We start from the raw sequence: 19,509 nt of genomic DNA, 5'->3' as shown, positions 1-19,509 counted from the left end.
GGTGGTGATGGTAGTTAGTGATGATGGTGATGATGATGGTGAGGATGGTGGTGGTGATGATGGTGGTGGTGGTCCACAGTCATGGTGATAATGGTATTGATGATGATAGTGATGATGATGGTGATGATGATAATGATGATGGTGGTGATGGTGGTAGTGATGATGGTGATGATGATGGTGATGATGGTGATGATGATGGTGAGGATGGTGTTGATGATGATGGTGGTGGTCCACAGTCATGGTGATGATAGCAGTGTCATTGCTGAGCACTAACAGGGGCTGTGCCTGTGCTATGTTTATATATTACCTCACTAAATCCTCACAACAGTCCATCAAGATCAGCTTTACCCACATTTGCGTAAAAGAAGTAACTGAGATCCAAGAAGTTAAGAATTTTACCTAATGTCATAAAAAGAGGTAGGTGAAATGAAAACCACCTACTCAAACTTCTCATTAAATCAAAGTTTCTGGTTCCAACAACAGCTTCTCATAGGAATCCTCTCAAACTCCCTGCCCAGGAGTTTGTTGGCTGGACCAGGAGAGGGGGGCCTCCCAGGCAGAGGGGCAGGTACTCACCAAATCTTTGAAGTGAGGGACAGCAGTCCACATCTACCTCAAGGGGAGCCTGGTGGAAAGGAGAGAAAAATTATACTCCTTGCTGAAAGCTTGTTGTGGTACAGATAGATACACTAAACTACATTTTACCTCTTTGCCACCTGACTCAAAATGAGAGCTGTAGGAAAACAAAGAGGCCTCCAAACACAAGCAAATAAAAAGGTTAATTCTGTTCAAAGTGTTGGGAATAGGTGGAGCGACCAATGGAGTTCATTTACAGTGAAACTGCAAACTAGATGTATTGTCCTCTGTCTTCTAAATGGCAAGGTACTTTCAAGCAGAAATGAATGACCAGGTTACCTGGTTTATTAATTACTTAATGTATTCATTCATTTGACAAATACCTCTTGGGCGCCTCTATGTGGCTGACACTGCTGAGCCCTGCCGAGAAGAGGGTGAAGACCGTATGAAGCCTCCCTTGACTAGACGTGGTCGGAAGGAGGAGAGTGACCTCTCAGCAGGTTGTGGCAGGATGTGTGCATGGCGAGCACACGGCGAACACAGATTCCAGCGCGCTGTGTGTCCTCCCTTCTGCAGACGGTCCAACGGCAGGAATAGAAGTATTGTCTTCAGTGTCACCCCAGTTCTGCAAATGCACAAAATGTAGCATGGTTCAAACTTAGAAGCTACTCGATTAGAAATTAGCTTCAGGAGGAGACAGAGTAAGGGGAATAACAGCGGACAAGAGCCAGTGGTGGATGACTTTTCAGAACCTAAACTCCTTTGTCTTTCTCGAAGCCTCTGCCTCCGTCCTGGGGCGCCTGTCATGTCACAGTCAGAGTATATCACCTTTCTGTCCTTTGGGAATCGACCTTCATGGCAGATACTGCAGATAATACTGTGGAAAAATATATGCTTGGGAAAGAAAAAAAAAAGAATTAAACCGTGCAATTATTCGTGTTTAAAGGCTCCCATTTTCCCTCAGTTTTCTTCAGCTAAAAGCTACCTGGCAGGGTTTTGGATTTGAAGAGTAATAGCCAGAGGAGTCAACAACTGTTAGCAAAGTAACACTTAGGTAAAGTAAACAAATAAATAATCTGACACTGAAATCGCAAGATGGACACACATGGAGGACATTAAGCAGCAGAAGACCACAGGGAGGCAGCCCGCCTTCCATGGAGGCAAACCGTGGTCTCGCTAGACGAATCACTACATGCGTGGATATGGGGGGGGGGGGGCAAGAGGACAGGGCGTGAAGGACTGTGCCCGCTGCCAGGGTGCCATGACCAGTGGAACCAAACATTCCCTAGGTCTTCAGCTTCAAGGATGCCTCCCGCTGGCCCCCTCCTCCTGTCCAGAGCCCTGCAAGTGGCACTGGCATCGTTTATCCTGCAAACCCCCACACCCAGAGGGGTTTCCACATCAGACTCCTAGGGGAGGCGCCTCTGTATAGTGCTTCCCAAGGACACGCTGCTCTTACACAGATTTGACCCTGATAACCGGCTGGGTATGAAAGCAGCCGAAAAGCAAAACAGTGATGAATTCGAGTAAATCTCAGTGCTTCAGAGTTTATGGTTTGATGACATTTGTAATGAAACCATCTTTGCCTATTCACGCATCACTCCAGGAGTGTTCCCTTCTGGGTCACCATCCATTTTCCAGCACGTATAAACACAGTTTTATCTAAATTGCCTTATAAAAATGCCTTCTCTGCACGTGACTTCCCCCTTCAGCTTCTCCGCATTTTTCTTTTCTCCTTTGTGGCAAAACTTCCTGAGCGATCGGACTGTTCACTGTGTCCTCCTCCAGCCCCATCACCACACTCGTCCATCAGCACGCTTCTGCTACCACCACTCCCCAGATCTGCTTTTCCAAGGACATGAATGATTGCCAGAGGACAGAGTCGATGCTCAGTGCTCATCCCACTTGATGGACCAGCAACGCTTGGTACGATCGATCACGTTCGACTTCTTAGAGACACTCTCCTCACTTGGCATTCATGCCCACACACTGGCTGCCTCGTTTACTGGTTTATATTCTTCTCCATGCCCAGTGCTTGTCTCTTAGGCCCTCTCCTGTTTCTCCCTATTCTCCCCTGGCATCTCATGGCTTTAAATAGATCATCTCTGTGTTGGTGACTGCCGGATTTATACTCCCATGCTAGACCTCCCTGCCTGAGATCTTGACTAATCCATCCAACCATCTAGTCAGTAACTCCACCAGAGGTCTGAAACAATATCTCAAAATGAATATGCCCAAAATGAAATTCCTGATCTTCCTGCCTCAAATTTGGTTTACCCCACAGTCTTCCCCATCTCAGTCAGTAGCACCCATCCTTTCACCTGTTAAAGCCAAAATCTCAGCATCTCCTTAAAGTCAGAGTTTTTTTTCTTTTTTTCCCATATGTAGAGGGGCCCCAATAAAATGTCCTTTGAGGAGGGACCCAGGGCCAAAAGTAAGGGTAGTATGAGGTAGTATGAGGATTAAATGAGCTAGTATTTGTCAGATGCATAGACCAGTACCTACGCATAGTGTAAGTGCTACATTGGTGTTGCTTAAGTTAATAAAATCCTTACTCCCTTTCCTTATCGCACACTGTCCCTCAAATCAGTCAGGAAATCCCTTTGGCTTTGCATTCAGAAAGTATCTGAAATTTGATGACTTTACACTCCTCCCCTCCCTGACACTACCACCAGAGAGCCCGCCACCACTACCTCTTGTCTGGGCTGTTGCAGTAGCCTCTTCACTGATCAGGCCTTCCGTGACCTCTCTAACCCCATCTCTTAATATTCTCCTCCAAATTTACTCCACTGCCCTCCAGTCCCACCAGCTGCTCGCTGCTTCTTGAATACTCCAGACTTCTCACCTCAGTGCCTTTGCACTGGCTAGCCCCTCTGCCTGGGATGCTGATGCCTCAGAGAGCCTCATGGCTCAACACTCTTCGATGTTGTGCACCTAGGAAAGCCCCCTCGGACCATTCCTATTTAAACTGCAGCTGTACACTGTACATACTCCCATAACACGCACATGAGCTCCTTGCCCTGCTCTATCTGAATAGCACACGTCACCTTCATAAATGTGTATGGGTTCCTGGCTTCACCCAGGGATCCCACAGAAAATCATGAGAAAGTTCCAAAGGATTAAAGATCCACTGAATGGAAAGGATCAATCGGGGTGGCTGGGTCCTTGCATGGAGAAGAATTGTCCGGGAGACCCTCCTGACCAGCAGCATATGCTCGGAACCCCGCCCACCCCACCCTGTGCCCACCATGAGCAAGGGCTGACTGCTTGCCAGGAGCTACATCCCCCATACCTCACCCCTGCTCCACCCAGCTTTGCCGTCGTTCAAGAACCTCCTCACCTGCTCAGCAAATAGCCCAGAGGGAACAGGGCCTTGAACAGAGAGAACCGTAACAGCAGCACCTATAGGACCGGGCAGCCAGAGGAGGAAAAACAAGCAGAAGGCCCCAAACTAGCAGCTCCTTGTAAACAGGAACCACAGGAGAGGAAAGACAGCTTTAATTTTTTTATGACATTTGAAAAAAATAACAATAGCTCTTAAAGAAATTCCATCTCAATATGAGAAAAAAAAAGGCTCGACCTCAAAAAGGCTCCCCCCACCTTTTTTTTAACTTTATGTATTCCAGAGCTGAAGTGAAGGTGCTGTTTTCTGCTGGGGCTCGAATTGGGGCCTGTATGATCGAGTGAAAGATCACTTCACACAGAAAAGGAAAAACACAAAGAGATGGAAATCATTATGAGAAATTTTTAAAAAGGGTTGGAGGACAGATGCAGAGACCTAACATGTGAATAATAGGACTTCCAAAGGAGGGAAAGGGAACAGATGCAGGAATGCATTGATTAAGGAAATAATAGAGGACATTTTTCTGGGTTGGAGAAAGTCTCGAGTCTGCAAATTTGAAGCGCTCATGGAGTTTCAGACAGAACTGTTGGGGGAAGATTAAAAACAAGCAAACAAAACACGCTTGGGTATGTGGTGGGAGAACTCCTGAATTCAAGCATTAAAAAATGTATAGGACGTCAGACATGACAACTGTGTTATGCACAAAGAAGGTGGTCAGCGTGAACTGGGAGAAGACAGAAGATTGAGACGCATGGAATGGAGGGAGGAGGATCCCAGCCCCAAATCTTAGCGCTCGCTGAGAGAGCCCTGCCAGGGTGGGGGGAGACTGGGAGCTACTGTGCCGACACCCAGGGCTGCTTCACCCTTCGAGATTTATCCCGAAATACTTCGGGAAGGACTGTAAGCTGACAAAATGCAGATCAGAACAGAGTCTCCAATGGAGCACAGGATGGCGAGGAAACCATGTGAATGTGAGTCTCTGTCTCTATGGACATGCGTGTGCGTGTGTGGGCATGCGTTCGTGTGTGTGTGTGTGCACGTGTGTGTGCATGTGTGCGTGCGTGCGTGCATGTGTGTGTGTGTGTGCAGTTTTCCACCGAGATACATATATTTAAGTCTGAATGGAGAATGATGGATGCCTGGGAATTTGTAAGGCCGGTGATAAATGATGGTCATACATATAGAAGAAACGTCCTGCAAGGAAACCTACAAATGTCTGAGAGGACTAAACTACCTCATCGGTCCTTGGGAAGGGAGAAAGGAGCAAGTGGAGAAGAAAAACCTTTCTTAACCTTTTATCTGAGATAAGAGCAAGGGTGAAAAAGCATTATGAAGGTAGAAAAGGACAATTAGAAAATAAAACACTCTGATGGAGGGATACAACTGAAGCCTTGTTTTCCTATGAACCACAGAGAAAGGAGGGGTTCCGTAGAAGGTGAGCAAACTTCTGTCAGTTCTGGTAGTATATAAATCTTATACTTGGGGTTCATTTGACTGGGCTTTTTTTTTTTTCCTTGTCATTTACTTTTGCCAGTCCTTTTGTTGGTCTGTTTTTGTTTGTATACTTTGTAAGTCTTACCTTTGGGGCCCATTCGGGTTGGGTCTTCTCTTTTTTTTTTTTTTCCCCCTCTCTCTCTATTTTTTTTTTTCTTTTCTCTTTCTTTTTGGTGGGGACTCCTGATGGCTCAGAAGCTTCCAGGGTGCACCTTGCCTGGATCATGGTTGATATATTCAGCTACACATCCCGTCAGCCACCTCTCACCAAAATGACTAGGGGGAGGAAAACCCAACAGAGGAAAAATTCAGAGACTGGGCCTTCTCCATCAGAGCTGTTGGATATGGACATAAACAGTAAGTCTGAAAGGGAATTCAGGCTAACAATAATCCAGGCAATGGCTAGGTTGGAGAAAGCTTTTAATGACAAAATGGAATTGATTAGGGCAGAAGTGAAAGCCACCAGGGAAGATGTTCACAATGATCTCAATGAGTTCCAATCGAATCTAAATTCTCTAACAGCTAGGGTAACTGAGGCAGAAGATAGAATTAGTGATCTGGAGGACAAACCGGTAGTGAAAAAGGATCAGGAGGAAGCCTGGAACAAACAGTTTAGAAGCCATGAAAACAGAATTAGGGAAATAAATGACACCGTGACATTCCAACGTCAGAATTATTGGAATCCCTGAGGGGGAGGAGAAAGAAAGAAGACTAGAAGATACAGTTGAACAAATTCTCCATGAAAATTTTCCCAGTCTGGCAAATGGAACCAGCATTCGTGTCCTAGAGGCAGAAAGGTTCGCCCCCAAGATCATAGAATCTAGAAAGACCTCGAGACACCTGATTGTGAAAATGATGAATCGTAATTTTAGACAGGAGCTCTTGAAAGCAGCTAGGGCGAAGAGATTCCTTATGTACAGAGGAAAGCCCGTCAGAATAACGGCAGACCTGTCCACAGAAACCTGGCCAGCCAGAAAGGGCCGGCAAGACGTATTCAGGGCACTAAATGAGAAGAACATGCAGCCAAAAATACTTTATCCAGCAAGACTGACATTCAAAATGGATGGAGACATAAAAATATTTTTTTAAATAAAGCATAAACCCTGATTTTTAGTGGGGTATTTTAATAACTGCTTTTAGTACATAAAATTTCTATTTTTGTTTATGCCTGTGTTCAATGCAGTTGGCCTGTTTATGTTTTAATGTAGGTCCTCAGGCGCCATTAGTCTGAAGAGAAGAACGTCTGTAGATGTTAATAATAAGATTCCAGCCGGGTCTTCTTATCTTGAAAGCTGGTGATCTCTGCAGGACTCTACGGAAGGTCCCAGCCAGAGGATCCCGAGGCCCGTTGAGGCAGAGGATGGCGTGGGGGCTCCTGAGGGAATGCTCAGTCACTGTGAGCAGCTTGGCCTCAGTCTGGGCTTGGGGCTGACGGGCTGGTGACTGAGGGGAGGCTTTGACCTTCATGCTGCAGCCCCACCCCCAGGCCTCCCAGCAGTGGAGGGAGGGGAGCAGGCACCCTCAAGGGAGCCCTGGGGTGCTCCCTATCCTCAGCTTTCTTCAGCTGCGACAGTAAACACTTTCCGAGCACACCATATGCATAAGACCCTGTTCTGGGCTTTTTTTTCTTCCTTTCTTTCTTTTTAGGGCACTTTTTCCAGACTTCCCTCAAGTCTGGTGAGTGAGCCAAAGTTCTAGGACTTGTGTGTGGCTTCCAGACGCTTCACTGTCCAGGTTTGTCTGGCAACAGTCCCTGCTGACCCATGACTTAGTTTCCGACAGGTGGAGGCCAAAATTAGAGCTAAGTACCAGATAGGGAGTTTTTAGGGAAGGTGAACCTACTCCATTCAGAAGGCTGTTCTCTGTCCTCATCTCAGCTCCTTCCTTGTTTTGTCTTTAAAGTGTCCTTTCATTTCTGAGATGATGGTAGATGACAAGGTTTTTTTTTTCTTCTTCTTAACAACTTAGTTGAATAATAAAAGATTGACAACCCTATGGCCCCCAGATAAATTAATGTATGGATGGGTGTAAGATGTATTGTCTATGAATCCCAGTCTTTGGGGACCTTCCCGTTCTGCATGGTTTCCTTTCTATAGCTCTAAGGGCTGTCCATGCCCCAAGGATACAGCGTTTCTGCGGTTGCGTTGTAGTGCTTGCACACACACCTTGGCCAGCAATGGAAGGGGTCCAGTCATTCAAGGAGCCAGATTTACTCTGGTGGGATGGAGGCCCCATCACAATCCTGCCCCGGGAGGCCCGAAGAACACGCTACATTGCTAAGCATCGCATGCTTCCGGCCCTTTTTGAAATCCCTGCTGGAGTCTGTCCCCACATGACCAACTGATGTCAAAAATCTGAATACGTGGTCCCCCACATATTCCACTTAGGAAACTCGTCATAATCCAACATCATTCTGGAAGGAAAATTGTCAGATACACATAGAGCGATCATCACTAATATGACAAAGTTGCCCTGAATCTGTCTTCAACATTCAAAAGGGAAAAGGATGAAAATTGACAGTTATAATTTTACCAGGATCAATCCAAAGACAGACAGGTACCGTCGTCATTTACATTATACTTTTACCTTCCAAAATTTCGAAAATGATTTCTGATGTTTTATCTCCATCATTTAGTGGTTAACATGTTTAGAGTTTACTCTAAACCCAAGTTGAGTTTGGAAGTTTGGCTCATTCGACATGGCGCTTGCTTCCTTCCCCCGCAGGAGACAGCGTGGTTTGGGGAAATTTGGTCTGTCTGACCCCCAGTATCTGAGTTTAAATCACGACTGAAAATTACTTATTAGCTGTGTTGCTTTCAGCAAGTTTGTAATCTCTCAAAGTCGAGTTTCACATCTGTAAAATGGGTATTATGGGACCAACACATAATTGTGGTGTATCTGGTGTGAAATACTCAAGAAATGCCAGTCCTGTGCTTTAAAAATCCAGTGAGACTTCCAGTTTTAATTTTAAATGAACTTTCACAAGATACCTCCTTTTCTGCTTGAATTATTTTTAAAAAAAAATGATGGGGAAGAAGAGTTTAAATTTGCTTTTCAAGTCTGTGAAGAATTACACAAATGAGCCTGGAGTGAAATGGTTTTGTGCCAAATGTTTTGCCTACTCATACCACCAAATACCCACAAATACGAACCACAGGTGGTCCGAGCCTTAAATTCACACCACTGTCTCTTTAAACAGTGTCCTTAGCACTCCGCTTTGGCGCTGAATCACCGCTGACTCAGAGGTTTATAAATACTGCTACTTGAATCACTTGGAATTTTCTTCAGTGGTCTCCTACTTCCCTTTCTAAGTTTCGATTGGACCTGACCTGCGAAGGGAGTGATATCTGACAAGTTCACTTCCCACGTTACTGGGGCTGCTAAAGCTCTATGACGTCTGGATGCGTTTATAAAAGGGAACATTCTAAAAATAAGCTTAATATATTCTCATTCCGTGCACTATATAACTGATGTAACTTGAAGACAGTAAGCTCCCCTCATCAGTTGTCGCTAACAGCTTACTAAATGTCAGAGAGAGATGGAAATGTTCTAAATCAGGACGCCACCCTTAATGCTTTACCTGATAAATTAGAATGCCTACATTTTTCTAGGGGGAAAAATGCTTCAGAAAGATAACGTAAGTATATAACATTCAAAAATCTATGCCTCATGTGGTGGATATAGTTAAAAGGTAACACTCAGGAAAACAGCTAAGGTGCCGTGTTGAGAGCAGCCGAAATGTGATTGCTGGAACATGAAATCCTTTCAGTAAGGGATTTATTTGAGGACTCAGGGCTGAGGAATTAGAGACAGAATGTTCGAGTCATCTCATCCTCTGTGCTTGCTGTAATGTATGGCAGCAAAGACGATCCAAAAATCTTTTGTATTGCTTTTGTATTACAACATTATTTGCAGTAGCTTTATTTTCCCAGGTTTATTTAAGACTTGTTTGCTTTTTTATGTATTCATTATCTGATAGATGGTGGGGGTGGGGGGAAGGGAAAGGCCCAGTAGCACCCTCAAGGGCACAGGGAAGCCAGGGAGATAACATTTGGCCAGAGATAATCTACAAAATAAATTGTGTCTGGCAGTGAGTGGGAGGCATCTGGAGTGAAGCCGGTCACAGTACTTGATGGCTCTGACCTCTGTCAGCCACCCTTCAGGTGACCTGAGGTGTGAAACACGCTTGTTTGCACACCTACTCCTACTCACGCTGCTGCTCTCCTTTCTGTCAGGCCCGCACCTACCACTCCGGAGAGGTCGTGGTTAGAGCACTGTGCATGACAAGCCTCAAAAAAGGAAAATCCTTTCCATGGCCCAGGTAAGAAAGACTCACCTGGGTCCTGGGGAAGAGCCCCCTGGGCTGCTTCGAGGCCAGAGAAATCCTGAAACCGGGAATCGTGAGACACACTTGAGATGCTTGTTTGTTTTTCTGGAAGGCCTGCAGTCACCCTGAAAATTGAACACGTTGTAGAACAGACATATGTATGCTCGGTGGTGGCAGGAGTGACAGAGAACTCTGCGTCACGGCCTTCTGGAAAAACCTCCCAGCTCGTCGCTGTACTGTTCAGTATGGCTCTGTCCCTCACTGTGCTGTTGAATATGTCGGGGGTGTCCACACGTGCTCCAGACCAGCAAAAAAAATTCAAAATCAGATATTGTCCTCGCAGAAAATCTCCGTTGGCATTTTTACGGTAGCCAGAGAGATCACCCTGTGATGGCAAAAGGCAGAGTGATCCAAAAATCCAGCATTTGTAAGGAAGCCATTGGTTTGCGAGGAGACAAAGTGTTCCCTAATAGTTCATCAGATTAAAAGTCATAATTATGTGCCAGTGGATTGTGTTTGATTGGAAGGTGATAATCTACAGGACCCTGCAGATTCCAGGTCCTACGGACTTCTTCCACCTGGACTAATCAGAGGACGGATCTTAGCATTGGGCGTCTGAGTGAGTTTGCGATCCTAAGTGACAGCCCTAAGGGCCACAGATTTGTTGATGATCAGCCAGCGTGTATTCTCTCGACTTGATTATTGTCTTCTGCTCAAGTGAAGTCATTATTGCCGCTGAAAGCATTTACTTACCAGTAAAATGTTTACTCTTCAAAACAAAGGAGCACCCCCAAGTTTGGGCAATAGGAGCTGACTTGAATCAGTTGAGAACTGCATGAGCTAAGGCCACCTTGCTGAGGGGGACCAGAAAAAAAAAAAAGAATTCTCAAAGGAATCATTCTGGCTCTCAAGAAGGAGATGAGCTGTGAATGATTTTTTTTTTTTTTTTTTTTTTTCAAAAAATATTCTCTGTAATCTTCGCAATTCTAGGGAAGGTGATACTGGAACAAGTTTCAAGCCCTCCTCCCAGAAACGGACAATATTTAATACCAGAACCAAGTCCACGGTGCTGAAAGCGAGATGTCGCCCAGAGAGGATTATCTGATCTATAAAGTCAAGGAGAGATAGGATCAAAAGATCTCCCTGGAAACTGGCGGTTCTCCCACCCTTGAGGCGGTCCTGACCGCAGGAAGCGCCGCAGGCCTTGGCAGATCTCTCCAGCAATCCCGAAGGAGGAGGGTGAGAGCGAGAGGCAAAGCTGAGCAACCTATGGGACAGAGGTGGCAGGACCCGGGCAGAAAAGCAAACCGGGGGGATAACGGAAAACCTCACAGCGACTCAGCTCGCTGCTTCCTCGTTTTCTCGACAGTAGCCCCCATCCCTTCTGCCACGGAGAAGGAACCTTCCTAAATTGGGGAAGAAGGCAGGACCCTCAACCCCCTCCCGAAAAGGCAAAAACGTCCATGAGAAAGAGGAAGACCACTCCCGTGAGGACACTTTTTCTATAGGAATGAACCACGGCATGTAATCGCGTGGGATTACATGATGGGATTCTGCCAGATCTGTTTTCTCTCACCCAGAATTTTCTCCGCCAGACCGCTTCCTCCTGACGGATCAAAGTGCACTCCCCAATTAGAGATATTTGGGACACTCTACGTAGAGGGACATCCATCGCAGTGACAAGTCACTCTCCCAGTTCGGTGGATAAAAGCCCCAGGGAAGATCTCAGAGAAGGCTGTGCCCATCGTGTGTACTTGGAGGCTGAACAAAAAAACGAGTGTAAACTATCTGCTGTAATTTCAGCAAAGAGTGGAAACACAACTTCCATGACACACCTCAGTCCCCTCCCTTCCTCAACCATGTGTGACCCTATTCCCTTCCCACCCTAGTGAGGCTGCGGAACAATCCAGCTCATAACCTTATCCAACACCCAGCACTCTGGTTATCTACGCGAAGATTAAAAATAAAAACAAAACAAAACAAAACAAAAAAACCAGACTGGAGTTAGACATCTTCTCTGCAGCATTCAATGCCAAAAGTAAAGGGAATCCCATCATTTTTTTTATGTCTCCTTTTTTACCTTTATTAAGTTTTTAATTTTAATTTCAGGTACAGTTTATGTACAGTGTTCTATTAATTTCAGGTGTACAATAGAGTGATTCAACAATTCTATACAATACTCAGTGCTCTTCTTTTTTTTTTTTTTAATTGACACATAATGTATTATTTGCCCCAGGGGTACAGGCCTGTGAATTGTCAGGCTTACACACTTCACAGCACTCACCATAGCATATACCCTCCCCAAGTCCATACCCAGCCACCCCATCCCTACCCCCCCCACCCCCAGCAACCCTCAGTTTGTTTCCTGAGATTAAGAGTCTCTTATGGTTTGTCTTCCTCCCCGGTTCCATCTTATTTCATTCTTCTCTCACTTCCCCCAATAAGCCCTCACCCTGCCTCTCAAATTCTTCATATCAGTGAGATCATATGATAATTGTCTTTCTCTGGTTGACTTATTTCACTTAGCATGATAACCCTCTAGTTCCATCCATATCGTAATTCTTTAAAGTAGAAATAATCAATTATAGGGGCGCCTGGGTGCCTCTGTAGGTTAAAGGTCCAACTCTTGGTTTTGGCTCAGATCATGATCTCCTGGTCCATCAAGACCACCTCCCCTCCCTCCATTTGGCTCCTTCAGCCCCTCCCCCTACTCATACTGTCTCTCTCTCTCTCTCTCTCTGCCTAAATAAATAAATCTTGAAAAGAAAGAAATCATAAATTCTAAAAGACTACTATTTTAACAATTCAGTAATCATCCAGGAAGAACTCCCAGAGGATACTAAGAAAAACCTGTGAAATGGAAAGAAATATTCTCTCTAATAAAGTCTTCATCTTAATAGCTCTCAGTCATTAGATATTTCATTTTAGTAACCTGAGAAAATTTGTACCTAAGGATTTAAAAGAAATCAATGGTGAAACTAAATATGGGCTTTAATCCACAAAATTACTGGAAGAAAATTAAAGAGGAAAACCACAAACATTGACCATATCAAGCTAGAGAACAGAAGCAGTGAAAAGACAGAAACGTGAAATAAAAGAAGTAATAAACCTATCTTATAAAAATAAATGTGAAGGAAATAATCTCATTATTAAAAGAAGCGATTTTTAATTGGGCCAGAAAACAAAATCTAACTCTACGTTGTGTGTGAAGAGATATACTCAAAAGTAACTCAGAAAAATTAAGATAAACAATGGAATAAAGACACATTATGTCAAAATTCACTGCAAAAAAAAAAAAAGTTACAATGCAAACATCAAAGTAGAACTTAAGGAAAAAAACATGAAATATAACAGAATCACTTTTGTTAAGAAGTGCAAATTCACAAGGAATGTTATGGGTCATAAATTGATGTGCCCAGTAATATGCCATAATAAATATCATTTAAAAGTTTAAAAATAGATTACTGCAGATGTGAAGAAATTAATGTAATTAGTGCATTCCTAAAAGATTAGGTCAATAAAAATAATCAATAATAAAATCACTTAAATGTCTTCATATATGCCACATTTGTAGAGTACGGCTCCCTTCCAAGCTGCCATGTTATATGCACAGAATCTTACCGAGTGTTGGACGGTAACAGAAGTCTGGACAATTTCAAACCACTGAAATGGTACAGACCCTATCTGACCATAATTCAGAAATAAATTAGAAATAATCATTAAAAGGGGTGCCTAGGCGTCTCTTGGTTAAGTGTCTGGCTTTGGCTCAGGTCATGATCTCAGGGTCTGGGGATGGAGCCCCACACTGGGCTCCCTGCTTATCAGCCAGTCAGCTTCTCCCACTCTCTCCGCAGTGCACCTGCTTGTACTCTCTCTCTCTCTCTCTGTCAAATAAATAAATAAAATCTTAACAACAAATAAAAGACTCATTGAAAAAAAAAGCAAATCTCCAATTAGTTAGAAATTTTAAAAGGAAAAAAATGGAAAGGAGGAGGGGAGAGAGGGAGAGCAGGAGGGCATGCTGTGTAAAGAAGGAACATTTGTTTACATACCTCTTGGGCCAAAGAGGAACTAAAACCTGCAACTGGAGGTATTAATTATAACATAATGTTAATTATAATATGGATATTAATTATAGTGAGACATTATATACGAAAATTTATGAGATACAATTCTAGGTCTTTTCTTAGAAAAAACGCATAATCTTACTTGTTTTCTTTAATTACTTCTCACCATTTTTCCCTCTTTATTCATCTTGAATGTCTGTTTGAAGGACTAGGACAACGAGAGAAAAGATAGGAAAAAATGTAGCCAACATGAGATACAGATAAATCACCGGAGGAATTTTTTAGCATGGCGGGACTCGATCATGTCCATTGTGGCCAGCTTTGTGGGTCTCCAGGTTAGTGAGAAAATGATGTGAGGTTTTATGATCCAAGTGGTCACAGCTCTGGAATCAGACTTCCCATGTCCTAATGAAGGATGAATTTTGGAAGCAGCCAACCATTGTTCCAATCTCTGTGACTACATGAAGCGACCCACACAGAGCTCTCCCTACATACCAGCCCCTGTCTGAAGCACTTTTCATGTATTAATTCATTTAATCCTTACCACAAACTAATGATACAATGCAATGCCCCAATGTAAGCTTCTTTCTAAGTGCAAAATTGATTTTTACTGAAGATTGTATTTTCTGCCCTCCCCACTTCCAGTTTATAAAAATGTGTGGCCCTTTTCTAATCTTGTAATTAAATAATCACCCAGCGAAGCATGTCATGTAATCAGTAAGCCTCCTGTTTTTCCAGAATGCCCTCTATTTTTCTAATATATCCACCATGTGTTCCTTAAAGGACATCCCAGATCCTCTCTTGTTGTCTAAAACTATGAGAAAGAACCAAGCTTATTAAAATTGTCTTCTTTAGATTTAAAGAACATAGTGTTTCCCTTTTAGGAAATTTTTCCCATGTGTGATGATAGAGATGAATCAGGGTCTTGACATATGTTCAAATAATAGAGCTTTTCCTTTTTAACAATATACTTACGGGGAGCAAAACCAAATAAATAGAGCCAAAGGATGTTAAAGGCAGTGTTCAGTTCTGACACACTGTTGCAGCTAACCAAGGAGCCACTGTGATGTTATTTCACAATGAATCATGTTTTAATATTTCACAGAAAATTATTAAAATTAAAAATTAGATGAGTATAGCTTAGCAATCAAAAATCGTCCTACGAAGCCTGTACAAAATCAGCCTGAGAGGTCACTGCAAAGTCTCCTAGCTCTCTAAAGATAATTAGTTTCTTTTGAATAATGCTTAAAGGAAAATCGTCTTTTAGCTCTATGAGTGAGTTAATCTCCTGGGATTCTTTTTCCCCCCAAACAGGAAATTTCTCTGAAACTCTATGGTGCAAAACTACAAAAAGAAAGGGGAAAAAAGAATCTTAAGCTAATGAACAAATAAGAAATCGAAATTGCCTTGTTCATTCAACTACATTATCCCTTATTATGTCTAAGACCTACCATGCTTTAATTTTTTACCAGCTAGAAATGAGAGGAGAATGCTTTTAATAGAAGTTGGAAATGCACAAATTTGGGTGCTCACCAAAGCCCGGTATGAGCACATTCTTCAGACAGTGGAGTGGATACCATAAAATGGACCCTCCTAGGCTAGTGAAGAGACCCTTAGAGACTGAATAAGGGTCTGTCTTGCTCTAGCACTATACCCTCCTTCATATCCCAGCATCCATTGAATATCAATAATAAAGTTTCCTGGTTAGTACATTCATTCAACATACATCCTTCGTAATGATTTCTGTTTATTATTCTTGCTACAAGTGAACTATTTGTTATAGTGGTGGTGGTGGTGATCGTTGTATTATTATTAATCATTAGGAAAAGAGTCATTTCCACTCTCAGAAGGACTGCATCCTACCTAGGATCTCTTGCTGGTTACTCCCAGGGCTCCCCTTCCCTGGAGCAAGGAGCATTGTTGCTATTGCTGGACAGATTCAAATGGGCAGCTTCGAAGTCCTATAAAATGGAAAAGGCACCATATCTTAAGAAGACAGATCGTAACCCTGAATTCAGTGTAGCAAATGAAACCACACCCCTAGAGTTTAAAAATATGTCACTTGAACTAGAGGATCTGGCCTCCCTGTCCTCTGAGGGGAACTCTGGAAATGAGACGCCCCGCGCACGAGTGTGGTGGAAGGACCGACCACAAGACCAAGAGTGCTCGCCAACTTCAGCTGCATCCAGTTGGTCTTATTCTATATCGGGATTGTGGTGTCTTTGTGAGGACCTGTGACAAATATGCTTTTCCAGAAAATTTTGCAAACACAATCATTGAAACAATGACATGTATGAGCTGGCAGAGGAGGATGCAAATACTATGAAGGAAACGTAGAGTTTTCTTACTAAGAACGTTTTGGTTAGAACTTCCACTTCTGGCCATGAGAGATTAACGGGCTCGAGAATTACCCTCCCACCCTCCCACCACAAACTAGAACACTGGACCAAAAACATAACAGCAGCAGCAGCTTCAGTATTGAACCACCGGTGGCTCCGCATGGTGGTGTCTTCGAGAAGGGAGACAAATGGGATGAGCCCTGCAGTTACCTCAGCTGTTAGCCTGGAGTCAGTTTCTGGAGAACAGAGCAGGGAGGGGAGGCCAGGCAGGACCCAGAAACGTCCATGAGTTGAGGAGACAGGTTGGGCTTGGGGACGTTGAAAGGGCCAGAATTTACAGGGTAGAGCACTGGAGAAGAGGGAGATGTGCAGAGAAAGAGCACCAGAAATCTGCCTGGAGTCTGCTTGAATTGTGGACTGAAAACCAGTCTTCACAAGCAGTGGATAAAACTCCACAAGGCCCAAAAGGGTTAACTTCTGGGGAACAAGTAATTACCAGGCAACTTGAAACAGGACAAGTCAGGAGCTCATACAGGACTGAGAATCAATCATTCAAGTTCCCAAAAGCCAGAGTAAAGAGATGCTGATGAATGCAGGGGGCATTCAGTCAAGGTCCCCGAGAGCTTCTGCCTCTGGGATGATTTTAAATTTTAAAAACCTACTCCAGATATTTACAGTGAGGAGTTTAGAAACAAGCCTCGATCTAATCTGCATATAGCTTAATTGTATGCTAGAGTGAAGTCCAACCCTCTTCAAAGAAATACAATAAAACCCAGCACGCAATAACATAAAGTTCACCATGTTCATCGTCCCCCCAAAATTACCATAAGAATAAACATAAGGAGCAGGAAAAAATGTGATTCACAATGAAGAGAAAATAAGTTAATGGAAATATAACAAAAATAACAGAGATGATAGAGTTAACAGGCAAGAATACTGAAATAGATGTTACAAATATCTTCAATATGCTTAAGGGTCTATAGGAAAAGATGAACATGTGAGAATTTCTAGATGGAACTTCTAGAGATGAAAAATAGAATATCCATTTTATAGGGTTAATATCAAATTAGATATTGCAGAAGGAAAGATTGGTGAACTGGATGATATAGCAAAAATTTATCCAAAATTAAACAAAGAAGAAGAAATGAGGGAAAAAAATTGGCCCCTGAGTGACATGGGAAGATGTCTAAGAGTCTAATACACATGTGTTTGAAGAAATGATGGCCACAAGTGTTCCAAATTTGTTCAAAACTGTAAATGCATATCCCCGAGAGTTTCAACAAACAGCTAGGTACACACACACACACACACACACACACACACAGAAAACACCAAGGCACAACACAGTCGCATTACTGAAAAACAACAACAACAAAAAATCCTGCAGTTACCTTAAGAAAATAAAAAGGCACCTTACATAGAATGAAACACTATTAAGAATTTAAAAACTATGCAAGCCCCCAAAATTGTATTAGTATCTACTGCAGTTTAACAAATCACCCCAAAACCAGTGGCTGTCAACCAGAAAGACCGATGATGTCTCACAGTTTGGGTGCATAAGGAATTTGGGACTGGCTCATTTAGGCAGCTCTTTGAAGGCATCTCACAAAATTTCTGGACTGCGGCTGGAGAATCCACTTCCAAGGCATCAATCTCCTGTCTGACAAGCTGATTGATGCTGACGAGTTTCTCTCTCTCCACGTGGACCACTTGGTGAGAAGGCTTGAGATCCTTGTGTCATGGCGAGCAGCTGTGTCCAGAACGAATGGGACAAGAGACCCAGCGGCAAGATGTTCTGACCATATATATAGCCAGTCCGAAAAGTGACGGACATCCTGCAGTTTCAGTCATATTCTGCTGATCACTTGGTTAGCCCTGATTCAGCGGGGGTCAAAGCTGCACAAACACGGGAGCACCAGGAGGTGAGGAACCTTGGTGGCCATCTTGGAGGCTGGCCGCCATAACCAGAGAACATTTTTTGAGTGCTTGAGAGAAAGAAAAAAGCCCCAAAACATCAACCCAGTACTTTATATGTGACAAAATTTCTCAAAGATAAAGCCAAAATAAAGAATCTATCAAATAAGAACTATGAAAATTGCCACCAGTGAACTTGCACTGCAAGAAATATGAAAGAAAGTGCTGCTGACAAAGGGAAAATTGCGCCAGATGAAAACTTGATTCTACCCAAAGGAATAGAGAGTGCTGGAAATAACAAATATGTAGGTAAGTGTCGAATACATCTTTTCCCTCAATTTTACGTTTACATAAAAGATAATTGACCACTTAAAACAAAAATTAACAATAATATATTGGAACTTATGTATTTAGGTGTAAGAGGGTAGGACAGCAGTACACAAAGAGTGGAAGGAGAAAATGGAAATGCACTGTTGTCTGACCTTTGTGTTATACGTGAAGGGACGTGGTATTTCATGAGTTCACACGGTAATAAATTAAAGATGCATATTGTGGGGGCACCTGGGTGGCTCAGTCGGTTAAAGCCTCCACCTTCGACTCAGGTCATGATCCCAGAGTCCTGGGATCGAGCCCCGCATCGGGCTCCCTGCTTGGAGCGGGGAGCCTGCTTCCCCTCTCTCTCTGCCTGCCTCTCTGCCTACTTGTGATCTCTCTCTCTTTCTGTCAGATAAATAAATAAAAATCTTAAAAAAAAAAAGATGCTTATTGTGAACATTCATTAGAACAACTGCTAGAAAATATGTATCCGGGTAAATTTCAGAAGAGGTTTACTTGAGATAAAAAGGGATATTTCATCATAATAAAGAAGTCAATTCATCAAGAAGACAACAACAGTGTCAGGCATGTGTAGATTTGATAAAATACAACCCTGAAAGCCAACCAAGCAGAAGTCTACAGACGATGATGGAGAAATACACAAATCCCTCATGTCTAAAGTTAAGAAGCCTCTAGACACTGTTGGTGAGGACAGGAAGCAACTTGAACCATCACATGCCGCTAGTGAGAACGTAATAAGGTACAACTGCTTTAGAAAACTAGTGGTTTCTTAAGAATGTCTCTGGGTTCAGGATGCCTGGGTGGCTCAGTTGGTTAAGGTCTGCCTTTGGCTCAGGTCATGATCCCAGGGTCCTGGGATCGGGTCCCACATCGGGCTTCCTATTCATCGGGGAGCCTGCCACTCCCCTTGCTTGTGCCCAATCTCTCTCTGACAAATAAATAAAATATTCTTTTTTTTTTAAAGATTTTATTTATTTATTTGACAGACAGAGATCACAAGTAGGCAGAGAGGCAGGCAGAGAGAGAGAGGAGGAAGCAGGCTCCCCAAGGAGCGGAGAGCCTGATGTGGGGCTCGATCCCAGGACCCTGGGATCATGACCTGAGCCGAAGGCA

Source organism: Enhydra lutris, unplaced genomic scaffold (assembly GCF_002288905.1).
Source record: "Enhydra lutris kenyoni isolate GAN:26980312 unplaced genomic scaffold, ASM228890v2 scaffoldscaffold34, whole genome shotgun sequence".
Taxonomy (NCBI): domain Eukaryota; kingdom Metazoa; phylum Chordata; class Mammalia; order Carnivora; family Mustelidae; genus Enhydra; species Enhydra lutris.
Note: the sequence above shows the minus strand (reverse complement) of the source record.